Source organism: Cinclus cinclus, chromosome 35, assembly GCF_963662255.1.
Source record: "Cinclus cinclus chromosome 35, bCinCin1.1, whole genome shotgun sequence".
Taxonomy (NCBI): Eukaryota; Metazoa; Chordata; class Aves; order Passeriformes; family Cinclidae; genus Cinclus; species Cinclus cinclus.
In genome coordinates this window covers 481,215-490,784 of record NC_085080.1, presented here as the reverse complement: position 1 = coordinate 490,784, position 9,570 = coordinate 481,215, and the positions used below count along the sequence as shown (strand labels likewise).

At 52.9% G+C, this 9,570-nt stretch overlaps 1 pseudogene; it reads right to left on the bottom strand.

Moving 5' to 3' along the window:
* Nucleotides 1-6,827: 6,827 nt before the first annotated feature.
* On the bottom strand, nt 6,828-8,486 carry LOC134055785 (class II histocompatibility antigen, B-L beta chain-like; annotated as a pseudogene).
* Nucleotides 8,487-9,570: the final 1,084 nt, after the last annotated feature.

Genomic DNA, 9,570 nt, shown 5'->3' with positions numbered 1-9,570 from the left:
CAGGCAGTAGATGTGCCACCATTCTCTTTCCAGGACACCACTGGGAGTACTAGAACACAGGTCTGTGAGGCTGAGTGGTTGAATATTGCCTGGGAGGGTGGCAAGCACTGGATGTGACTCATCTGATGTTGGCACTGGCCTGGCCTTTCCTGTTTGTGCAGAGTGAGCTCACTGTCCACCACTGGCTTTCTCTTTCCAGCACAGATTCTCTGTGTGTTGTTTTGCCCTGGAAGGGAGATTTCTAGGTTGCCTTTGTTTCTTCATTAAAGGCAAATGATGGTGGGCAGAGCACTGCAAAGAGTGAAATGAAGAAAGGAAGTGGGTTGGCTGCCCCTAAGACCATCAGAGGAGAGGAACCATCCCATTGTCCCCACCCCCCCTCCCGACCCCCCCCGCCCAAGTGACCCTTGCCAGAGGGAAATAACCAAGAAATTGTCCCCAAAGACAGGGTTCAGGAATGCAGGACCTATCTGCCTGTATGTGTGGGGGGGAGGTTTGGGGGATCGAAGAACTTGTAGTGACATATTTTAACTAATTGTAGGCATGAAGCCCGCCACAATATCCCACCCATACTCCCCTCTCCTGTCCCCATCACCACTGTGTCATGATCCCACAGAGAGACCCACATGGGGGTTGGAGCCAGGAGGGCTCTAGAACAGTGTTGGGCACACGTGTGTCAGTGTGCAGAACTGCACACACTTATATTCTCTAGTGTGTCCAGATGTAAGTGCACCCGTCCTACTTTGTACAGTGTACATGTGTGCAGTGTGCACAGCACTGTGCACATCTGTGCTCTTCTGTGTACACGTGTGTTGAGTCTGTGCACAGCTCTGTGCTTGTAGGTGTGCACAGCTCTGCAGGGGTGAGCATGGCTCTGTGTGGGACATCTGTATGTTAATGACACTGCACGTATGAGTGTGCACGAGCTCTCAAGTACAACAGGTCTTGTGCTTGTAGGCATGTGTGCGTTAGTGGAGGCTGTGTGTAGGTGGGTGTCTGAGTACCACGTATGTGCTGGTGTGCATGGGTTTGGTGTGCATGGGTGTGTGCTCCTGGGGTCTGTGTGTGTGTGTGTGTGTGTGTGTGTGTGTGTGTGTGTGTCTGTGTGTGTGTGTGTGTGTGTGTGTGTGTCTGTGTGTGCCTGTATCTGTGTCCACATGTCTGTGTGTGTTTGTGTCTGTCTGTCTGTGTGCCACTGCTGGGCTCTGCTGGCTGGAGTGGCTCCTGGCTCTCTGTTTCGCTCTCTTCTTGTAGGGAGAGGAATTAGACCCTATGTATAAGTGTGCCAAAAATTTATATAAGGTTGTGTACAGTGATTTCCATCAAATTTAGTAGTGTTTAAGGTTCCACTGAATCCCTGTAAGATGTGCATGCTTTGCACGGGTGTCTTTGGAGGGGAGTTTGTTCTCTAAATAGATTTCACAGTCATGTCCACAGCTTTGATTTATGCCAAGCTTTTAAATCTGACATGTCAAACAAGAGTTTTTGAAATACACCAAGGAACAAGTGGCATTATTATGTGCATCCACTGCTGCTCTCACCCACGGCCCCTAGAAACTGCTGCCATCAAGACAAGAGGCTCTGCCAGGTGCATAAGCCCTCTATAAGTGTAATGCTCCTTAAGCCAGTTTCCTTGTGGCAGCAGTGCTGAGCAACTTCCATAGGTGAAGCCTGTGGGGCAGTACTAGGGTGGAAATAGCCATGAAGAATAGATTGCCTGCTACTATGTATTTGTTCAACAGTGCTTCCTAAGTCTGTGCTCTCTGGCCTCTGCCTGAGTTTCAGACACATCAAGCACTTCAGTTCCTTGTTCCGACACTCAACAGGAAGCTGCTATGTAGAAAAATGCCTCCTGATGTACATTGCCTTCAGCGTCTGTCTTTTAGAGAAAGGCCAGCTTTTAACCCCTCAGTGGGGAGGTCCCTTTCAGGTACTGCTCACCACTGAATCGGCTGTGCGAACCGCAGAGTGGGAGTGGACTCATGTCGAGAGAATTAAAGGTCCAGTAAAAGAACCCAAAGAATAAACTGTAACATCCAGACTGGGTGAGATAGAATTGAGCCTCACGCACAGACGGAGAGATAATCACAGAAGCAGGAAGACATTCAAAAAGTAGGGTCAAGCTTCCAGCAGATGGCTCGAAGATTGTTTTAACACTTTAAGGGGGAGTTGGAACCATTCCAGTTATTAATGTAATGATTTTTAGTTTTCATCTATTTATAAACAGTGGTTTGAGTCATTTAATTTCCTGAAACTCTTCCTCCTTCTGTTAAACAGCTAATCTGATCCCAAGGCATGGTGCAATGTCTTATTCTTCATTTCAGTGGATTGATTGGTAGGAAGGTCAGGAGCTGGAGCTGTCTGGGTTATTGCTATTTTGAGGAATGATAATATAGTCTTTCAATAATAATAATAATCAAATTTAAACCTAATTATGCTACTGAAATTATGTATGGAGTTTCTTTCACCTGATATGAATTCCTTTGGGAATCCCTCAGGGGCTGGTCCATGGATTTGTAGGATTTGTTCTGGTGTCTGCTAATCTGGTCCCCATTTTTGGCAATGCCTTGCAGCCAGGGATGCATCAATTGATCACTTTTCTCTAATTAAATCATCACATACTTGGATTCCCAACTGATTTTTCTAGGCTCGCAAAAACACCCCAGTGCTCTGGTACACCCTCTATAACCTGGGCAGTGACAGCACGTGTTGGAGTGGGGAGAGGGATGGTTCCCTCTGACATTTGATAGTAAAGTTTTCACAACCTTCTCCGTTTGCTGTTTCCCTTTGCAGCTTAACCAGTTTCTGTTGCAGTCAGATGTCCACACTATGGACTCTGCCTTGAGCTGTGCAAATTCCACCTGTGCAAGCAGGCAGAGCTTGGGGTGGGGGACAGAGGGAATCAGCCCAATTCCTCCCCCAGGCAAGAACACCTGGGTACATTTTCCACACTTTGCCCCAGCAGTGTTAATTTGCATTTCTAAAGCTCCTCTCCTGGCTGCCTGGAGCCATTGCTTCTCTTCCAGAGCAGCCATTGGATAACTCACAGGTGGACCTACAGAATTTGCTTTATTTTTTTATCCTTTATTTTGTCTTTTAAACAATATTCTATTAACTGTTTATGCTTTAAAGCTTCATCCTTAAAGCTCTTCTCATTTTGCAAAATGCAGCCTAAAGGCAAGCACCATAAAACCCAGATGGAAATTTTGCCATCACTAATAGCCATTGATGAAGATACCCAACAATTTCCATTGCAATCAAGTTCTTTCTACTTCTCCTAGCTGTAAAAATTGATTGTCACTTCCCTGGCCCAAGTGACAGTAGAAAAGTTGGATTATTAACGAAAAATTATTCTAATGGTGTAATTTTTGTCACTGAAACTGCGGGAAAAACAAAAACTCTCCAAGACTATCTTTAGTGTTAAAGAGTCAAGGCGTTACTTCATTCTGGTCAGGATGGGTGACAGAAATAATTTCATCCACACATAGCCCAGGTGTGCAGAGAAAATCATGCCATGACACATGCATTTTACTAGATTATTCCTAAACTGTATATAGTCTGAACCCATTGCAATGCGTTGCTTTAATGTTCATTGCTTCCAAGTTGTGTAGTTCTCACTATTTGGTTTCCTACTGGACCCGGATTTCTCCCCCTCTGATGTTAATTAGGTCCAGACTCCTGGATTTCCTTGTCGGCCTTTTCCAGACCAGGTGTCTCCAGCTGTGCAGGGGGCAGGGTCTGGGGTGGGTGTTCCTTGATGGTTGCTGATGGTCCTTGATGTTCTGTTAATGGTCGTTATGTTTGTGGATATCTTTTGGGTTATTCCAGTCTGTTGAGATGTTAATCTCATCCCTGTTCAGTGGGGTAGCATTCCATAAAAAAGCCTTTAATATTCCTTTCCCGAAGGGGCAGGCAAACCAAGTCTGAGTAGGGAAATAGGATGTTTAAAAATGTCAAGTGTGTATATTTTCCAAGCATCGACTCGCAGGCAGCCCAGTGTGTGAGTGGAATTGAGAGGCAGAGTGGAATTCTGCCGCTGTCTTCCCCAGCAGCTGTGGGAGTGCAGGCACAGAAAGCAGCGAAGCTCCAGCAGTGGCAGCAAGGATTGTCCCCAGTGGCTGGAGATGCCGAAGGAGGGTGCCCAGGCAGAGGATTTCAGCAGAGGATCTGTGGGCAGGCCCAGGGGCTTGCCCCGCTGTGGAGCCCTGGCTGCTGCTGCTGCTGCTGCGTTGCCTTCAGGGCAGGGTCAGTGGCAGCTTCCCATGCTGGTGCTGCAGCCGGGAAGTCCAAATGTCCGGGGCTTCAGAGACCCTGAGCCAAGGGTGAGGGGTCCCCCCATGCTGAGCTGTGCTGGCGGCTGTTTCTGTGCTCAGGGACACCTGGAATGGGCCGGGCCACTTGGCCACCAGTGGTGCTTCTTTGCAGTCCTTAGGCAGGAGCCGATGTCCCGCTTGGATGCCGTGAGCAGCAAAGTGCCAAGGCAGGCTCTGTGCCAGCCCAGCTTCCTGTGGGAGAGATTTGCAAGAGACAGGATTGTGGTCACAGACTGTTTGAAATATGTATCCCTTATCTGCACGGCTAGTGGGTGGGGAATTAGCAGGGTAAGGAATTCCCAACATCAGTTACAAGGGAGAGAATTGAGTGTCTGCTCTGGCTCTTATTCTTGCCCAAGCCAATGGTAAAAGCCTTACCCATGGCATCTTGGTTTCTATCAGCAGCTTGTAAAGGAGTTTCTTTATTTCTCCCTTCATTCTTTCTACCTGATCAGAGCTCTGGGGGTGCCAGGGCTTGTGGAGGTCCCTGTGGTATTCCTAAAGCAGCCATAGCCACTGAAGGGTCTTTGCTGTAAAATGAGTTCCCCATGTGAGTCTGTTGCTTCCCCAATCCCTTATCTTGGAAGTATTTGTTGTGGAAATGCCTTAAGGAGAGATGCAGTGATTGCTGAAGAATTCCGATTTGCTTTTGCCGGCCCGTTGGCTGACATGCTGTCACCAGGAGATATTTGAGCCTTCCTGCAGGGGGCATTTCAGTCCCAGGCTCTTGCAGGCACACACAGCTCTGCCGGTTGAGCTGACCATGTGGGCGGTAACCTGGGCTTGGTCTAATTCCCTTTCCTTAATCAGAGCGTGTCTTGGAGCTCTTGTCCCTTCTCCAGCCCTTGAAGAGCCATCCATAAACACATTTTGTCCCTCAGGCCAGGGAGTTTGTCCTGAATCTCTCCTAGCCTGGCTCTGGAGCTCTGTCCCTGGAATGCAGTCATGGGTGGGGAGCGCCAAGGCCGGGCCCCCCCGCACTGTCCTGGCAGGAGCGGCTGCAGTGGGGACCGAGTGCGGGCGGGAGCGGCCGAGAGCCCAGCGCTGCCCCAGCCCGACCTGGCCCAGCTCCATCCCTGCCCCTCCAGTGGGATGCTGTGGGTTTGTGGGGAAGAAGGAGCCGGCCGTGGGTGCCTGGGGCAAGAGGAGAAGGGAAGAAGAAACACGGTGTCACTGTCCACCAGGGCATCCACACTGGGGAGAAGCCCTACGGGTGTCCTGAGTGTGGGAAGAGCTTCTCCAGGAGCTCTCACTTGATCCAACATAAACGGAGGCACCACCAAGGGAAGCCCTGGGAGTGGCCTGAGTGCGGGAAGAGCTTCGTGCTCTGCTGCAGCTCCATCCCCCATGGGAGGATCGGTGTTGGATGATCCCCAGTGAGCCCCGTTGGGCAGAGCCCTGGTAATTCCTGTTGGGTCGGGGGAAGGTGTTGGAGAGTTTGCTTTCCCTTCTCCTTGTGCTGCTGTGATTTGGTTGGTAATAAATTCCCTCCCTGTGCCCAAGCTGGGTCTGTCGTTCTGTGCAGGTGCTCGGGGCGCGATCTCTCCTGTTCATTCTCTCAACTCCCGGGACTCTTCTCAGCCAATCAGAGAATGCGATGGAGAAGATGCAGCCAATCAGGGAGAGCAGGTCTGATGACTCCGCGGTTGCCGGGCAGACCCGCAGCACCCAGTGTTCCCCACCTGGACCCCGCCCTCCCCGCCCAATCACGATCCCCCCGCGGGGTCCCCCCAAGTCCCTCCTCAATGCCCCCCACTAAACAGAGCTGGGTCCAACTGGGAAACTCTGTTTGGAACACTGGGAGCAGCTGGGCTGGGGCAGAGTTACAGCAAGACTGGGTAGGACACACCACACCCCCAAAATCAGAGTGGGGACAGAGCGGGGGGGTCCTGGCTGGGCCCAAGGCCATGGGGAGGAGCTGCAGCCGCTGCTGGGTCAGGAGCTCTGAGGGCAGATGAAAGGGGGTGATACCTGGCTGGGAGCCTCAGGGGAGCACACACGCTCTGGGGGAGGGGGCATATGATCCCTGGGACCTCCCCTCACCTTCTTGTGCAGGTAGAAGTGAGCTCCGGTTCCAGGAAGACTAATCCTAACACCGAGCTCCCCATCCCCCTCAGGACCTTGCTGCAGGGGGGTTTCTGGCAGCATTTCTGGGAGTCCACAGGGGTCAGGACCCTCCAAAACCTCTCACAGACATTGCAAGCCACTCCAAGCACCCTCCCATTCACCCCCAGCCCACCCAGTACTCCCTTAAATCTCCTCCCAATCTCTTCCCCTCCTCCTCAGGACCCCCCAAAGCCCCTCCTGTCCCTCTCTGGATCCCGTCCCTCCCTACCATTTGCCCCCCACTGCCCCAGGACCCTCAAGCCCTCTCCCAGTCCCTTCCCAGCCTCTCCTGGGCTCACCAAGAGCCCTTCCAGTCTCTTCCCAACACAACCAACCTCATTTCAAGCACATCTTTTCCAGGCCCAGACTTCTTTCATCCCCTCCTGACTGACTCAGACACTCTCCGAGTCACTCCCGACAGACCCCAATCCCCCTCCCAGCCCCCGCAGTGTCTCCCCCATCCCCCTGCACTGTGGGGTGTGGGCTGTACCCCAGTGCCAGCTCGGGGTGTTCCAGGCTGATGTACTCCGCCTGGCAGCTGAAGGTGACCCTGCAATGGGGAGGGGATTCCAGCAGCACCAGGAGCTGGTGGGTCTAGTCCCGCTTGGGGACCAGGTCAGTGGCCACCACATGCCCTGAGAGCTCCTTCTGGCCCTGGAACCACCTCAGCTGGATCTCAACAGGGTAGGAATCCATCACGGAGCAGAGTGGGGAGCTGGGGCCACGCTAGGAGCTTGAGTGTTACAGTGAGATGGATACAGTGAGGAGCTCTGGGAGAGAGTGAGGACACACTGGGACCAACTGGGGTGAACTGGGAGAGATGGGGAGGGCTGGTGTGGTACTGAGAGAGACTAGGAATGAAACTGGAGAGAATGGGGGAACACCGTGAGTGAACGGAGTGCATTGGGACAATAGGAGAGAGGGAATAGGTTAGGGATTGGACTGAAAAGGACTTGGAATGGACTGGGAGGGACTGGTGGGTCACCGGGATAGATGGGAGAGATTTGGATGAGCACTGGAAGGACACTTGGAGAGAGGGTGGAGGTCGGGGAGTGGGTTGGGAATGGAATGGCTGTGGACTGAGAGGAATTGGGAGGGAGTCTTGTGACACTGGGAGGGACGGTGAAGACAGTGGGATGGACTGGGATGCACTGGGAGAGCCACAGGAGTTCCTTGGGGTGAGGGTACAGGAGGCCCCGGGGATGGGCACAAGAAGGGCTGACGTGTCTCAGGTGATTCCCAGGGAGGTTTTGAGGGGCTCCAGGGTCATTCCCAGAGCAGGGCCTGAGGGGACACGCTCTGCCCCACGCTCACCTCTGCGCTCCACGAGGAACGGTCTGGGCAGCTCCTAGTTGTGCCGGCAGTGCCTGTGCACTGCAGCCCGTCTGTACTCCATCCATTCCGGGTCCCTGTTGCAGTACCTGGCAAGCCTGTCCCAAAGGAGATGTCCCCATGTACACCCCCACATGGCTGCTGAAGTGCAGGAACTGCTCCTGCTTGGAGATGTTCCTCTCCACGAACCTCACTCGGTTGGTGTCGCTAATGGAGTAGCACTCGGACTTAACCATCCCCTGAAACAGCCCTGTGTGTGCAGGACACAGGCCCCGGGATGCCCCCCCAGCAGCCCACAGGAGCCAAGAGCTCCAGGGCAAACCCAACTCCTCACCCCCAGTGCCCCATGGCCACCATGGGACCCTTCTTTCCGGGGTCCCAGTTCCTCTTTTCCACCTTTCTCTGCATTTTTCTCCCCCTTTCCCAACACTTCCCAGTTCCCTTCCCCTAGCACCATCCCTCCCGCCCCATTTCCCTTTGTCTCCCCAGCATCCCCTCCACTTCCCTTCCTGCCCCTCCCGCTCACCAGAGCTCTGCGCCCCCAGCCCTGGGGCTCCCAGTGCCACCAGTATGGCCCCAGCTGTGGCCACACGCCCCATGGCCAGCACCGGGCAGGTTCTGACACCTCCTCCCTCCCCAAATTCCCCTGGCGGGGGGTGCTGGGGGCAGGGCACGGGTGGAGTCCAGGTGAGGAGCTCTGGGCGCTGTGGGACTGCCTGGACCATGAGGAGTCATCAGTGCTGCGCGCTCTAATTGGCTCAATTATTTTAGTGCCTTCTCTGATTGGCTGAGGAGAGGCCCGGGAGTTGAGAGGAGGACCGGGAGAGATCCTGCCTCAAGCTAGAGGTTGAAGAACATCCAATTCACAAGGCATGCAGGTCATCTCCAAGTGGTCCCCACACTCCTGTGGGAGCTCAGTGCACTGAGGATCTCAGGAGGGTTACCAAGTGTCTGGTGGCCAAATCCAGCCCGGCGCTCCCTGCGGTTGCGGGCACTCTGGGAAGGGTTCAGCTGTGGGTCAGATGGCCGGAGAGTGGGTTGGTGGTCACCTCGTGTGTGAGGTAGGGATTGGCTGGGGAGATGCGTGGACACCACATGACCAGAGAGCTGGCTGGGTAAAGGGACACCTCAACAGCGACACCACAGTGACAGGCAGCCAATGAGTGCTTGTTTCAGTAAAGTCTGGGTTAAGTTTGGAGTATATAAAGGCTTGGTTGGTTATAATAAACGATCTTCTTCAGAGCAAGCAGGCACGTCTGTCTGTCTGTCTTCCTCATTGCTATGCATGACCATAAGATGGGCATGACCATGACCATGGGATGGCCATGAGGATGACTCAGCTATGACCCTGACATGACCATCATGTGACTGTGGCCATGAGTTGACCACGAGGCGATCATGAGATGAGCCTGACCATTTGATGACCATTGCTGTGACCATGCTCATGAGATGATCATGACCATGAGAGGACTGTGACCACCAGATGACCATGACACAACCATGAGCATGAGATCGTGACCATGAGAGGAAGTTGCCCACGAGCATGAGATGACTGTGATCAGGAGATGACCATGAGCATGAGATGGTGATGCTCAGGAAATGACCATGACATGACTGTGGCCCTGACCTGACCACGAGATGACCATGACTATTTCATGACTCTGAGCATTTCATGACCATGACAGAGCCGTGTGGTGATCAAGGTCATATGGTGACCATGAGGTGACCATGAGTTAACCATAGCCATGGGCTCATAAAGACTATGACAAGAACAAGGGATCAGCATGGCCATGATACAATAATGACCATGAGACGACCA